Source organism: Ranitomeya variabilis, chromosome 2 (genome assembly GCF_051348905.1).
Source record: "Ranitomeya variabilis isolate aRanVar5 chromosome 2, aRanVar5.hap1, whole genome shotgun sequence".
Classification (NCBI taxonomy): domain Eukaryota; kingdom Metazoa; phylum Chordata; class Amphibia; order Anura; family Dendrobatidae; genus Ranitomeya; species Ranitomeya variabilis.
This window is the reverse complement of record NC_135233.1, coordinates 860,468,877-860,485,616: the sequence shown is the minus strand read 5'-3', so window position 1 is coordinate 860,485,616 and position 16,740 is coordinate 860,468,877. Positions and strand designations below refer to the sequence as shown.

Genomic DNA, 16,740 nt, shown 5'->3' with positions numbered 1-16,740 from the left:
GCCATGGAGTGCTTTGTGGATGAGGGTAGTAGTTTTGTACTGGATTCTGGAGTGGATGGGTAGCCAGTGTAATGACTGGTGCAAGGTAGAGGCATCGGTGTAACGGTTGGTGAGGAATATGATCCTGGCAGCAGCATTCAGGACAGATTGGAGCGGGGAGAGTTTGGTAAGAGGGAGGCCGATTAGTAGAGAGTTACAATAGTCCAGACAAGAATGAATAAGTGAGACAGTAAGAGTTTTTTTGGGGGCGGGCGCTGGGACCCCGTCTGCCTGCACTTGCTGACTTTACCTGGGTGATGTATTATTTACCTTTGCTGTATTGTACTTTATGCTGACCGTATGCTCTAATATATCCAGATCCCTTGTGGAGATGGGATGATATTTGTATTCTATACTTTAAAGGCATGTTTTGGGTTCCCAGTGCCCCTGCTTTTAGTTTGTTTGGTGGTTGCTTGTTGCTGTCACCACCTCTATGCCCTGTATAAATAAAGCATTTTTATAGACCTTGGCTATTCTTTGGAGTTTGCTCTCCCCCCCCCCCCCCCAGTAAGAGTTTTTGCAGAGTCAAAAGTAAGAAAAGGGCGAATTCTAGAAATATTTTTGAGATGCAGATAAGAAGAGCGAGCCAGTGATCGGATGTGGGGGGTGAATGAACGCTCGGAATCAAGGATGACCCCAAGACAGCGGGCATGTTGCTTGGGAGTAATGGTGGAACCGCACACGGAGATGGCAATGTCAGGCGAAGGTAGGTTAGTAGAGGGAGAGAACGCGAGGAGTTCAGTTTTTGACAGGTTCAGTTTCAGATAGAGGGAGGACATGATGTTAGAGACAGCGGTAAGACAATCACTGGTGTTTTCTAAGAAGGTCGGCGTGAAAGCAGGAGAAGAGGTGTATAATTGGGTGTCGTCAGCATAGAGATGGTACTGGAAACCAAATCTACTGATTGTTTGTCCAATAGGGGCAGTATACAAAGAGAAGAGGAGGGGGCCTAGGACTGATCCTTGAGGAACCCCAACAGTAAGGGGAAGGTGAGAGGAGGAGGAATCAGCAAAACATACAGTGAAGGATCGGTCAGAGAGATAGGAGGAGAACCAAGAGAGAACGGTGTCCTTGAGGCCGATGGAGCGGAGCATAGTGAGGAGGAGCTGATGATCCACAGTGTCGAATGCTGCGGAGAGATCCAAGAGAATTAGCATGGAGTAGTGACCATTAGATTTAGCTGTTAGTAGGTCATTAGAGACTTTAGTGAGGGCAGTCTCAGTAGAGCGTAAAGAGCGGAAGCCAGATTGAAGAGGGTCGAGAAGAGAGTTATCTGAGAGATAGCGGGTAAGACGGGAGTGGACCAGGCGTTCGAGGAGTTTAGAGATGAAGGGAAGATTAGAGGCAGGTCTATAATTAGCGGCACAGTTTTGGTCGAGGGAGGGTTTTTTAAGTAATGGATGTATGATGGCATGCTTAAATGAGGAGGGAAAAATACCGGAAGTGAGGGAAAGGTTGAATATTTTTGTTATGTGAGAGGTGACAGCGGGGGAAAGGGACTGGAGGAGATGTGACGGAATGGGGTCACTGGTGCAAGTGGTCGGGCGAGAAGATGCAAGGAGCCTGCTTACTTCTTACCCAAACATTTGTTCCATGAATTTACATCCCTGCTTTCTGGACATTTTAGTCAAGTGAGCAGTCAGAGATTTCTTAACCTTGATATCTATGATCCAGTATTTTATTCCAGAGAAATCCACATTTTTTATATGTAAATGAGCTGTTAGGTTATGTGCACACGTTCAGGAAAGTTTGCAGAATTTTCCTGAGCAAATCTGGACTACTTTCACAGGAAATCCGCTCGCGTTTTTCTCATGGTTTTTTTTTCGTGTTTTTGCAGATTTTTCCGGATGTTCCCAATGCAATAATATAGTGGCAAATCCAAAAAAAATCCACAAAATTAATGAACATGCTGCGTTTTTTTCCACGATGTGTTTTTTTCACAGAAAAAAACACAGCATGGGCACGACAATTGCGGAATGCATTAAATTGATGGGATGCTGAATGTAAGCTTTTTTTTTAGCATTTTTGCAACGGAAAACCGCCGAAAAAATGTGAAAAACACGCAAAAAATCCAGAACGTGTGCACATAGCCTTAAGCTCTATGGGCCGGACACGGTTCTGCAGGAGCATCTGCCTCCAAACCTTGTGAACTCCTTCTCAACAAGGACAATTTCAGTTTCTGTGTTTTTGTGTTTTTCTCCAGTTCTCCCAAGAACCATAACCTTTTTATTTCATTGTCCACACAGACGGGTCAGGGCTTGCATTATGCAATACAAGTTGTACTTTTGAATGACACCATTCATTTTATCACAGTTTACTGAAAAAAAGTAAAAAAGGAAAAAATCCAAATGCAGTGAAATTACCAAAATGGTGAAAAGCAAAAAAATTATCGGAATGTATGGTGTGAGCTCTGATCTCACTGCAGAGCCGTGTGTGATTATGAGAGCAGACTGTCAGTCATTACATGTCTCACACTGGTAACTCCCCCTTTCATTTAACACAAAATCTGGAGGCGGATTCTCATGCAGATCTATGTCCGGCCCAGAGCCTGGAATAGCTCATTTACAAATAAGACAAAAAGATTGATTTCTCTGCATTAAGACATCAGATCACAGATATTGAGGTAATTCTACTGAGATTCCCTTTAAATATACCAAGGGTTACAATGTAAAAATGAAAGGCGAAAGCTCTGTCCACCACATCTCTCCTTGCTACTCCTTTGCATTTATCTACAACTGACTCAATAGACAGAAGTGACACTCGTGAGAAGGCAGAAGTGGTATGAACACTGAAGACATCACGTTCATGATGAAAACACTTCTATGTTGATCAGACTTCTTAAATATCAACTAGACAGATCTTGGGTGATGTCACCCATTGATAGACTATAAAAACAGTGTTTAGTGTATATAGGTATATAGTTTACTAGGAACATAATGGAACCGGTCAGCCATACACATTGCAAAAGGAATAGCGGACATGAGTCTGTACTCATTCAAGAACCATACTGCTACTCGTGTCTGGGGCAACAATGGAAGACCAGTTGGTTTGTGAGGCAGCAATGGAAACAATGAAGATACCGCACCCAAGGAAAATAGCTGCAATTAGAAATCTGCTCTTACTGGCTAACAAAAGAATCCCACAAATACAACCTATAAGTATAATAATAATAATATTTATTTTTATATAGCGCTAACATATTCCGCAGCGCTTTACAGTTTTGCACACATTATCATCACTGTCCCCAAAGGGGCTCACAGTCTAAATTCGCTATCAGTATAGAAACTTGATTGCAGCTCACCCAGTTGCTCATCCACCTGGGGCTCAGACTCCGGCCTCGCACTGGCCTCACATCAAGGAAGATAGAAAAAATTGGAGTCCGGCTCAACAGGACTGGATCTTCCTTCTCTTTTTATTTTTCAAAAGAAATTATAGTGCATACAAAAGAAAAATATACGTGGTCGACATGACCCAGTCGACACGTTTCGACTGCACTAGGCAGCCTTACTCATGCAAGACTGCCTAGTGCGGTCGAAACGCGTCACAGGAGCACTTGGGAGAGTCAGTCCTGCAGAGTAGGTTCCAAGGTGGTCGGGGATCCAGAACACGTGAGTACATAAAATCAATGCTTATTCCAAAATTGATAAAAACTCTAGAATTTGGAAAAAATGAAAATAATGTATAGGATATTTATAGTCCATCAGTTACAAAATAAATACCATACCCTTCAGCGTGGTTTCCAAAAACATATTTACTCAAAGAAAAACTGCACAAGAATTCTATATGGAATTAAAGGGTTTTTAAACTTAAACTGGACCCCAAATACTATTATGTACGGTAACTGAAATGGCAAACAAAGCCCCTTCACTCCCCCCAGTCCAGCCCTGGCACTCAGTCGCTCGAGTCACCATTTTTTGGCTGCAGCTGTACATAAAAGAGTGTTTGGTGTCCACTTTCCTTAGAGTGAAAACTCCCATTTAAAAAAAAGTTACTTGTCATCTAATTGGTGCTGCCCGAACCACAACAGCATGAATCAGACACTGGCAGCACTATTATCGCCGTGCATATTTTACTCTGCTGTATGTAGCCATGTAGGTTTAACGCTGCAGCATTTCATAAACATACTTCTAAAGCCGACTGTCTCAGATGACTAATCCAAGGTGCGTCTCGGGTAGCTTCTCCCAGCCCCGATTCCTTTGACTGACCAATCGCTCCTAAATATACATATAAGGAAAGATCTGTTAGGCTACGTTCACATTAGCGTTAAGCTAATGTGCGTCGGGTTTGCGTCGGCGACGCAGCGGCGACGCATGCGTCATGCGCCCCCTATACTTAACATGGGGGACGCATGCATTTTTTTTTGTTGCGTTGTGCCACACATGCGTCTTTTTTGCCGCAAGCGTCGGACCAAGAAAACGCAACAAGTTGCATTTTTCTTGCGTCCGATTTTCGGCAAAAACCGACGCATGCGTCGCAAAACGCAGCGTTTTTGCGTGCGTTTTGCCGCGTTTTTGCGTGCGTTGTGCGTTGCGTCGCCGACGCAGCGGCGCACAACGCTAGTGTGAACGTAGCCTTAGTCTACGGAAGTAGTGCAGACATCTCGGCCTGTGTCCGGATTCATGCTGCTCATAGTTCGGCCAACATGAGTCAGATAAGTTCTCTATAATGGGGTTTTCCAACCCAAATAAGTTCTCACCTTTCTGATGGCTAGCTAATAACTCTAAGATCTGGGTGGGACAGAGTTATCCCCTCGGTTCTTCCTAAGGCATCGACATTGCAGCCACAATAAGATGACGAGGAAAAGGCCATGAATATACCCTGCCGCACTATTCAACTCTATGATACTGAAGACACATGCCCATGGTCTTGTAACTACCGGAAGAACAGGAGACACGAGTGCTCGATTTTGTCATTTGGTGGGGGTTTCAGTGTCGGACCCACACCGATCCAATGGAATTGAGATAGCTTATTAAAGCTGGAATACTCCTATAATGTTTAACCCAAAGTCTATAAAGAGGACCTTTAAGCTTTAGCATGTTAACTTTTTTGCATGCATGATGTTCACCAATCAGAAGTAGGAGGCATCAAGCAGGGGAAAAAGTACACCCCCCCCCCCCCCTAAACCAACATCTTCACAACAAAGAAAAATAAATGAATACATTTTTCTCAGCTCGGCAGTCACTATTCCATGATGTGGCCAGTTTAACATACCAAAACCGGTCAAAGGTTCTCTTTAACAAGTACATATTACTACTACATAACATACTGAAAAGTAACTTACAAATAGATAAACTCTAGATTGCAAGAGAAGAAAACTACTGACTCTTAGCAATCATTATCCTTATTTTTGAGACTCTACAGAACAAAGATTTAAGGGCATAAAAGTAGTTCACAGTGTTCAATGTTATTTGGAAAGCATTCTATTCCTAGCCATTAGTAATACCAATGTGAAATGCATCCCACAGATCATGGTACAAGACAGGGCGAACCTTCCTAAATAAGCCCTCTTAAAAAGCCTGCTAAGCATCTTGTGATTGTTTGACCACGTTTTTGGTTCCACTGTGGCTTGTGTACAAAGGCCGAATCGGGATGATGAACTGTGAAGAAACACAAAGTCGCCTTTATAAAAGAGGAGACAGAAAACCGGTGGGCAAAATAACTCAAAACATTAATTTGTAGAGCTAAAAATGGCAAATTCCACAGTCAGCGGAGGAGCCCTGCCAAAGGGACACCGAAATCATCCAATTGTTTATTTTTTCACATTTTGCATTTGACAAACACATACTTGTGCAAAGTGCCAGATCTGAGGTTCTTCTGCTGCCAAATGAAGGATGCCAGAAAAGATTGCCAAACTATTTTATAACCCGGATTACATCTAGCCTTATTTTTCACAGTGCTCCTGTGCTAAACTGGAAAATATATGGGGCGGGAGTGGGGGTGAGGAGAAAACAGAAGTTTTATTAGGACATCTTCAGTGACACAAGTAACACACCCTTCCCAAATAAGCAAGAGAGAAAAAAAAAGTGTGGTCACAGTGCAGGCTTCAGTCCTGAACACATTGCAGCTCCAAGTAACGTTATGTAACATTACGACTATTCATGACGGCTGGATTAACCAGACTGGAGCAGATTACACAGAAGGCTTTTCACAGCCGAGGTAACAAGACACATGTATGATGAATGGAAAAGATCTCCCGAAAAATCAGGTCATACAAAGGCGTAACAGGGTAAAACAGGTCACCTCATCACATGGCTCTGCTTCCTTTTGGTTGAGCATTATAACAATTGTGTCACTTATATATTCATTATTTCATTATTTGATAAAAGGCTCATCAAGCAATGAATCAAAAACTACTGGCAGACCTCCGGACGGAGATTGGGGCATGTTCACAGCTTCCATACAGAAGTAAGAACCTCCTTAGAGTTGCAGGCACAAGTGTGGCGTGACATTATGCTTTTCTAGTATATGCATATCATATAGGGACGGAGTCTCGGACAGTGCTTTTAGCAGGTTTAGCCGACACATCCTGGCAAATGATTACACGGTGTTACAAAGGTTTTGTCCCTCAGACAATTTTGAGTGATCCGGATATCAGCATGAAAAAATCATTCAGAAATGACTTCAGATTTTTCCTACCACGTAAGTGTAACGGAACCCCCTCCCCCCACTCCGCGCTGCCACTAATTTGTCACGTATCAGCTCTCAACATGTGATTTGGGGTTGTGCCTGCAAGGGTTAATCTATCTCCCCACTCTCAGTCCAGCATTCAACCTCTGTCCTATGCTGTGATGGGAGCATAAATCACCCACCGACCCAGACCACACACCCGCTCATACACGCTGCCACCACTCACCGAATACACGGGCGATGAGTCCCGGAAATTACTAATACTGTCTACCACTAATAAGGCTCACACACCTTAGGCTATGGATTCTTCAGAACATTCAAGGTTCAACTTGTTAAAGTTTTATGCTTTAATACAAAAAAAGATTAAGTGCTTACAGTAAGAAAAAGGTATAAAATATGATACTAAAAAGACATACAGGTATGCAAAATAGTATAAAATAAACAGGAGAAAACTTACAGAAATAGCTAAATTGTAGCCTGCTTTCTGCGCCCTGAGGGTAGGATGAATATAGACTTGGTGGAACACATCAGCTTTCCAGGCTGCCCTCGCATGTGAACACGATTCTATGTAAACAGGCCTAATTTATAGATTTACTCTGGAGGTCAGACTTCCAGACCAGCCCCTCAGGCCAACGCCATAACTGCTTGTTTTTGATTGGACCGCAGCCGCTCACCCAATGAACACACCATTTGCTTCTAGACTCCCTGTGTAAAAGTTCCCACAGATAGACAGTGTCAGGCTGCAATTGATATCTCTCTTCCAAAGAGCTAGGAGATGTCAAATGTTCCCTTTCTTCTTGGTTCCCAGCACGACCCCCTGGTGAGATTGGAGACAGAAGTCTGCTGTCTCAGGAAAATACATATTAACACCTGGGTGAGACCTGCAGCCTTCAGGACAGATGTTACATTATTACTAGTCACATAATAAACCTATACATGGTTCATGCACACATTTTTATACATATTTCACCACAGTAAGGTTTTTGAGAAATGATACGAAACTTTATAATATTCTGTTATAATTCTAAAATCTCATATGAACTTTTTCGGAAACAGTATATTCTGAATTTTCCACTGAAATAACAAATCGCTGATCTACACATATGCAAGCACTTATGCGAATTGCGCACATGCGCAGTGAAGAATTTGGCTGACCGTGTACGGTGTACCCTGTTGTCGACGCACATAGCAAGCCTGTAATTCTGCTGCACAGAGGTGATCTGATCATCACCTCTGTAGCAGATGCGATCGCACTATGGCAGCTTCTAGCCTCCTATGGAGGCTATTGAAGCATGCCAAAAGAAAAAAAAAGTGTTTAAAAATATAAAAAAAAAAATAAAAAAACATAAAAGTTCAAATCAATCCGCTTTTTTACATTGAAAAACTGGAGCAAGATCAGAGAAGAGCTACCAGGATGGTGAGCAGACTACAAACTACGGTATGTCCTGTGAGGAACGGTCAAAGGATCTGGGAATGTTTAGCTTGCAAAAAAGAAGGCTAAGAGGAGACTTAATAGCTGTCCACAAATATCTGAAGAGATGTAGAGGGATAATCCTTATTCTTAACTGCACATGGAAACATGGGAAGGACTGAAATGAAACTGAAAGGGAGAAGATACAGATTGGATATTAGAAAAACATTTTGACAGTGAGGGTGATCAATGAGTGGAACAGGCTGCCATGAGAGGTGTTCCTTTTCAATGGAAGTCTTCAAACAGAGGTGGGCAGACATCTGTGAGATGGTTTAGTGAATCCTGCATTGAGCAGGGGGTTGGACACAATGACCTTGAAGGTCCCTTCCAACTCTAACATGCTATGATCTTGTGTAGTAGTTTATTTCTATCTGAAAATACATGACTTGGGACATGTGATCACGTAATTCTCAGGGTGTCACCATGTGACTTTATACGTTCCATAAAGGGATGATGGAACTGCGTGGACTGTAGCACAGACTTTCTCCACAAGGTGGGGAACAAATATCACAGTTAATGAAGAGGATTACACCGCTATAATGTAGCAGTGCAGCCTTCCTAACTGTATAATAATCTATTACCTAATTTCAGTGAATAAACCCATCTGCAGATCCACCCATACCCATTCAAATAAGAGGGGCGGGTGTGCAGTACCCTGCTTCAGCCTCTATACCGTGGATTGAGCTGTGCAGCTCTGCAAATTATCACATCCGGCCCGACAGCACCAGGAACAGCTAATCGGTGGGGCTGCTAAGTGTCACACTGCCACCGATCTGATATTAATGACCTATTATAAAAATGGGCCATCAATATAAAAGTACTTGACAACCCCTTAAGTTTGTCATATCAATAATCCCAAATTCTTGATTTTACAAAGTCTATTCTTATTGGAACAATGTTTGAGGAGATGATCCTGTAAGTGATAGGCCTGTAAGCTAATGGTCAAAGTATGAATGGTTCATAGTGATTTTATGCAAGCAATAAATTCTAGAGAAAAACAGACAATTATTGCTAAACAGCTCACAACTGGTTTCATAAGAATAATGAGAATATCGTCTTCCTTACCTCTTCCTGATCTCCCTAACAGACGTCTGTGTTCTGCTTGATCAAACAATGCAAACTCTGCGAGAAGGGGAAAAAAATATATGTCTGTTACAAACTGTGTAGAGGATTAACACTGCTTTTCCTATGTTCTCAATACAATGAATGTAAACCACAGCGCTATACAAGAATGTGCACATCGTCAAGTGACCGCGGAGCAGAAGATTCTCTTCTCGGCTCTATTCTGGACTGGATATTCGCATATAAACACGTAAGGCTGCTATCAAAGGTGCAGACTGCTAATAGCGCACATAATACCTAACTACCTAATTCCAATGTCTAATTCACCATGCTCATAGTAGTTGCCCAAAATAAGATAATATCCTGTAATTGTGCTTTGCTTTACAAATTGCTCTCAGACTGTAAAAAGCATGGAAAAAAAACAACAACAACAAAAACAAATCAGAAATCTGCCAAAGGGTTTTTTTGCTTACTGATTGACTAGAAAAAAACAGGATAAACCAAAAATTAACCAGTGTGGAAAGCGGCAAAAAATAAATAAAAAAAAATAAAAAAAATAAAACAGAACCATCTAAAACCCCAAACAAGCTCCAGTATCATTGGTGTATTTGCAGTTGGCACAATGCAGTTAGGCAGTGATCGCTCTCCTGGTATTCACCAAACCCTGAATCGTCCATCACACTGCCAGATAGAGCCATGCAATTCACCGCTCCATGAGCTTTATGGCTTGCTTGTAACTGCTCGGACATGAAAGTCTGTGGCTATGAAGCCAACGGTGCACAATGTTTGTGTTCATGTTAATCACTGCAGAGATCCTAAACTCCACTGGCTTCTAGTCTGCAGATTAGTGGTGACCTTTATGCACCAAGCTCCACAAGGGTGGGCACCGCCACCTATCAGACAGTACTAAATTAATAAAGGCCTCCATACGCAATAGACCGATTTTAATCGAACCCGGGTTTAGCCCAGCGTTTCCCAAACTTCAGTCCTCACGGCCCCCAACAGATCATGTTTTCAGATTTCCTTAGTACTGTGCAGGTGAGAGAATATAGGATAATTCCAGGCGCTAAGCAATACTAAGGAAATCTAGAAAACATGATGTGCTGGGGGTTGTGAGCACCGGAGTTTGGAAAACAGTGGGCTAACTTGTACCGTCCAACTCATGGGTCAGGAGAGATGTCTATTGCGCATGTCTGATTTCGGACTCCCTATCGCACGGCTACCCTAGAGATAAGCCGTCGGCCGACTTGCAAGTCATCTTCCTCATAGAAAATACAGGAACGTTCAGCTGAATGAACATTGGTATCTATGGGAGAGTTGACCGAGATGACTGAACTAAACAATCGGCGATAGCCATTTAAAGGGAACCGGTCACCCCAAAATTGAAGATGAGCTGCGGCCTCCGGCATCAGGGGCTTATCTACAGCATTCTGGAATGCTGTAGATAAGCCCCCGATGTATCTTGGAAGATAAGAAAAAGAGGTTAGATTATACTCACCCAGGGGCGGTCCCGGTCCGGTTCTGGTCCGATGGGCGTCGCGGTCCGGGGCCTCCCATCTTCTTACGATGGCGTCCTCTTCTTGTCTTCACGCTGCGGCTCCGGCGCAGGCGTACTTTGTCTGCCCTGTTGAGGGCAGAGCAAAGTACTGCAGTGCGCAGGGAAAGGTCAGAGGCCCAGCGCCTCCAGAATGCAGTAGATAAGCCCCTGATGCCGGTGGCCGCAGCTCATCTTCAATTTTTGGGGTGCATGGCAAACAAAGAATCTGTCACAACATTTGACCTATCTAAACTATTACTATGGGTATGCAGGTTATAGACTGTTGAGGAAAGTGACCCCTATATGTCTCATCAGATGTCGTGGATAAATCATCTTTTATCACTTTATATAAATTACCTCTTCCAGGCTCTGGAAGATAAGCTCTGGAGGCCGCTCCCCGCTCTCCCTGCAGAGCTGTGTGTGATTATACTGGACACATCTGCAGGTTCCTCTCAGTCTCCATCTCACAGGCAGACAGGGCTGCAATAATTTTACAATACAGCAGTGCTCAAGAGAGTAGCAAAAAATGTGCTTGCAAGAAGATAAACTTAATTTTCCCTGTTCTGTGTTAGTTACTTGTCTCACACTGATAACTCCCCGTCATGTAATATGAGCTCTGGAGGCAGAGTTAACTTCCAGGCAGCGTCCTACCCAGAGCCTAGAAGAGGCCATTTATACATATGAAAAATGTGGATTTCTCTGGATTAAGACATCGGATCACAGATATCAGGGTATCATTTTATTCAGCTTTCTAGGACCTACATGCATGCACGTATAGACCGCTTAGGACCAGGAAGGTTAATCCTTCTGACAGATTCCCTTTAAAGGAAATCTGTCAGTTGGTGTAAAAGTACAAGTCTGGAGTCACTTTATGCGAGTGCAGACTTGTGAGTGAATCCAAACATCGCACGCACTGCGAAAATTGTCCGGTGTCAGCGCCAGGAACAGCGGGCATGTGACTAAGTTCAGACTATGGATACTTTGGCCACAATCCAACTAGATGGATGCGGCCTCACTGAATGCAGGTGTATTGCGCGAGGTCAGAAACGGACTAGTTGGACAGTGGCTGGAGGTATGTCACAGAGTGACTGTAGACCCCGTTACACAATTTGACTGCGAATACATGCAGAGCTCCACGTCGTGTAACAGAGGGCTACAATCTCGATCTTACAGAACACAAATTATACATAAAGCATGTACTCACAATGTCACAGAATTACAAACAAATGACACAGCAATTAAATTAGCATCCACTAAATTGGATGAGCCATCATAATGAAGAAAAGAAGTGAATTGCCCATGAAGTACAATCTACTTAAATAAAAAAAAAGCTATCCTTCTAACAGAAGACAATATTCCCGAAAACAAGTCTCGCTCAGATAGGATTTTGATCTTCAATAAAAAAAAAAAAATTCAATTATAGCTGCGGATCTATGTTTGAGTACAAGAGCAATTGAACTCCATGTACTTGTTACATTTCTAAATATAAGCTGGTTGGCATGACAACAAAGATTGATGGATCTCTTTAAAGTACTGTATATTTAATTGTCAGCATTTCGCAAGGAGTCACAGGAATGCTGTGAAAGGTCCAGTCGTCATGGATACTGGAGGCTATTTAACAAAAAAAAAAATACAAAAAGTACAAAACAAAATGGAACACAAATACGCAAATAATGCTGCAGTTTGTGAAAGAAAATTGCTAGCTTAAAAATAACTATTTGCATCACTGGCTGGAGTCTCGGCAGAAAGAGAAAAAAGTCCAATATCCGTCTAAACAGAAACGTGTGCGCTATACATGTGTAGGACAGCATTCAGGAACTGTGCATGGCTGCCCAACACCTACTCACAGACAAGGGACGGATGCTACAGGGATCAAGAGCATATCCGACGGGTCAGAGGCCAGTGCCAACCACTAAGCCACCATGCTTCCCAATCGTTACTGGCTTCTCTTACTGTTCGTCCACAAGAAGACGACATCGGCCCATAGAGAGGAAAGGCAGCCTGTGTATGCCAATAGTACAAGTGCCGCTGCCAGTAACTATGCTGCGGTACAGAGCAGTGTGACGGCGCACACATCTTACAAGTGTACCCAATGATTTACTTTATTTTTTTAATTTTTTTCAGCAGTTCTATAATCCGGTGTTTACCATTTCAGAATATATAGTAATTACCGATATAGAATATATAGTAAGTAAAGAGCTCTGCGCTTCCTGTGACTGCGGGGATCATGCAGGGTCTTCAGGGTGGACCAACCGTCACCTTCCCCACTGAAGCCTGTTACATACGTACTCCACGTGAATCACACAGCTTTGCATAGAGAAAGTGACTTCCGGTCCAAACTAGAGATGCAGCGAACCTACAGGGAGGGTCATGTAATACAGCGGAGACAAGGACCAGAGCGGAGACAAGGACCAGAGCGGAGACAAGGACCGGCACGGATAATGTAGTGATCGGTGACACAACCAACCCCACAATGTGCATAGAAGCTGCAGCACAGACAGAAAAAGATTAAACTTTGAAGAACTTTTCTTCTTTCAGAGAATTGGACCTCAAAATTCGCAATAATGTACAATAAAGACAGATCGTACTCCCCCACTTGAGCTTAACTCCCCCTCTCTGCCATCGGTGCAGCAGCGACATCACCGCTGCTGCCAATCACTGAGCACAGGACCTCATGCCGTCTATCAGCAGAGCTGCTGAGCTCAGCGATGGTCTGCATTGGTGATTTGCATTGTCAGGCAGCAGTGTAACCTAAAGTTTGTGGGCCTGAAGGCATAATCTCCGACAGGACTCAACTATATGGCATCTTTACTAGCATTGATCTTCACATTGTGGCCAAATAGACCTTTTTGAGACACCCAAGGTTCCAGGACACAGTCGCACCTACAACCCCTGCAGTCACTATACTTTTACCCGTGATTGGACAAATTGTTTGGGATCCACTCTAAATAAAAAAAGGTAAAAACCCCAATCGAGTTAAAACCAAAACCTTGGTTCCATGAAGATAAAAAAAAAAATCAAACACCATAAATGTATAATGTATTTTGCTCTTGCTAAAATGGATATACAGTGGCTTGCAAAAGTATTCACCTCCTTAGCTTTTTACCTATTAGACTGATAGACCATTAAGCAAGAGGCACCACTAACCAAACACCATGAAGACCAAGAAGATCTCCAAACCTCCAAAAAAGTCAGGGACAAAGTTGTTGAGAAATACAAGTTAGGGTACTGTCACACAGTGCAATTTTGATCGCTACGACGGTACGATTCGTGACGTTCTAGCGATATTGTTACGATATCGTTGTGTCTGACACGCAGCAGCGATCAGGGACCCTGCTGAGAATCGTACGTCGTAGCAGATCGTTTGGAACTTTCTTTCGTCGCTTGATCACCCGCTGACATCGCTGGATCGTTGTGTGTGACAGCGATCCAGTGATGTGTTCGCTTGTAACCAGGGTAAACATCGGGTAACTAAGCGCAGGGCCGCGCTTAGTAACCCGATGTTTACCCTGGTTACCAGCGTAAACGTAAAAAAAAAACAAACAGTACATACTTACATTCCGGTGTCTGTCCCCAGCGTCTCAGCTTCTCTGCACTGTGAGCGCCTGCCGGCCGGAAAGCGAGCACAGCGGTAACGTCTGACGTCACCGCTGTGCTTTCCGGCTATGGTGCTTACACAGTGGAGAGAAGCAGAACGCCGGGGGACAGACACCGGAATGTAAGTATGTACTGTTTGTTTTTTTTACGTTTACGCTGGTAACCAGGGTAAACATCGGGTTACTAAGCGCGGCCCTGCGCTTAGTAACCCGATGTTTACCCTGGTTACCCGGGGACTTCGGCATCGCTCCAGCGCCGTGATTGCAACGTGTGACCGCAGTCTACGACGCTGGAGCGATAATCATACGATCGCTGCGACGTCACGGATCGTGCCGTCGTAGCGATCAAAATTGCACTGTGTGACAGTACCCTTAGGGTTGGAATATAAAAAAATATCCCAATCTCTGAAGATCCCCCGAAGCACCATCCAATCCATTATCATCAAATGGAAAGACCATGGTACCACAACAAACCTGCCAAGAGAGGGCCGCCCACCAAAACTCTCAGCCCGGGCAAGGAGCTGCACCAGAAATGATCGGACCTGCACATTACTGCGCCTTTACATACATGCCACCGGTCTGGGGTCTAAAATCCCGATGACTGGCTCTGTATTACTAGAGGACTCTGCTAGTCGATCCGCTTCCATTTCTGGCCTGGGGAAATTCCACATTATATTGCAGTTCTGCATTGGCAACTTGCCATATCATCACATAACGGATCTAAGACTGTTCAGAATACTGACTGTACATGTAATAAAGCCGTGAACAAATGACAGCACCATTATTTAATGGAGTCTCAAAAAAACACATTGAGATGGAGGGTTACATAATTATTACATAATATGTAAATGTTTTTCCCATTTACTCTGAACAGGAGCCAACGCTTGGCTCTGCAGTTTCTCAAAATAACAACTGTATGACAGTCCTGAGCGGCTCGCCCTGTTTCACTCGCCTGTAAAAACCGTTCAGAAGGCAAAACCCACTCTGCAATGTGCACAATGCCCGCTGCCGAGCTGTGACCGCGACCCTGAGCGGGAGCAGAGGGCACCGAAATCACTGTATACAGGAGCCATGGCCTACAGGGCAACCCTTGGGAGAGATTCTTACTTACATGAATGCATTTGTTGGTTATCTTTTTTTTGCTCTAGGGTTTCATTGCAAATATTTTCACTGCTTTACTTATAGGTTTGCTGTTTTCCTGCACATTCAACTTTGATGTGGTCTGTGGTCATAAATCAGCTGAGGAGCTCACAAAAGAGGTACAGACCCCACTGGACCATCAGAATGAGCTCACTGACGACTCTCAGTGAACCCATACTGCAGCCAGTAGTAGACAATGCATTGCAAAGGCTATAGAAGGAAACTGCTAAATTTGCAATGAAAAGAATTCCCAAAACATTTTTCAGCCAAAAATACATGCACTGGAGAAATAAAATATGTCCCCTAATTACCAAGATATTTATGGAATCAGACAGTACTTACAGACAGCAGAAAACACTACGCAAGTGTTCAACATTTGTCTCATTAGCCTCCATTTACAGATTTTAGCCATGGCGCATTTTACACAAACATTTCTGTAGCAGTTTTTTCAAATTACAGCAGAACAAAGGCACACCACGGCCGCAGTGTGTGAACACAGCCTTAGTATATAGGTGTCCTCCACGAACATTAGCTCATACATCCACAAGCACCTCTGAAGCCCTCATGTGAGGGACCACGAGGAGGCAACAAAGGAACCGCTGACTCCTTATGGGACTCCTATGGGGCTGTGCAATCTAGATTGTCAGGTGGGCTTTAACATAGTTGAATGGTATGTGTTGATGCCAGTCCACTGCCAGTTTCCATGGGTTCTGCTGTCATGTGACATTACAGATGTAGCTACACAAGAGCTGGAGAATGGATTTAAAGGGATCTGCCACTTTCTCGTTGGGCAGTTTCGTCACTGACCAGCTCTGCAGTGCATACATTGGTTGCTGATGGAGGGGCATGTGACCAGACCTGTCCATCAGGCTCATCCAATAGTAAAACACTTCACAGGGAAATGCTGCTTTCCTATTGGAGGAGCCTGATGGACAGGTCTGGTCAGTTGCTCCCCCACCAGCAGCCATTGTATGGACTGCAGAGCTGGTCAGTGTGTGAGATAAGCTGCACTAACAGGAGAAGGTGGCCGCCCTCTTTAATAAATCAGATTTATTGCAAGTTTCCAAAGAGAGAAGATAATATTCTGGAGAGCATCTGTAACGTGTTTGCTTTGTGATCAGTGACCAACTGCAAAACTGAAATCTCTGGAAATGATCGGGTTGCATATGCCTTTACAGTCTCCTTTACATGGTATTATATTGGATACAGGCACCAAATAATATGCATTTTTCTAAAAACTACCGAATATATAAGAACATACGTATATG

General features: G+C 43.5%; 1 protein-coding gene across 6 annotated transcripts in view; it reads right to left on the bottom strand.

Annotated features, from left to right (window-relative positions):
- LPP (LIM domain containing preferred translocation partner in lipoma) overlaps window positions 1-16,740 on the bottom strand; it is a 377,393-nt gene that overhangs the window by 269,974 nt on the left and 90,679 nt on the right. For 3 of the 6 annotated variants that reach the window (XM_077290271.1, XM_077290273.1, XM_077290275.1), the window contains one exon: window positions 9,203-9,259. The exons of the other annotated variants lie outside the window; for them this stretch is intronic. The gene's annotated coding sequence lies outside the window, so the exon portion shown is untranslated. The remainder of the gene's footprint in view (window positions 1-9,202; window positions 9,260-16,740) is intronic. 6 annotated transcript variants of the gene reach the window in all.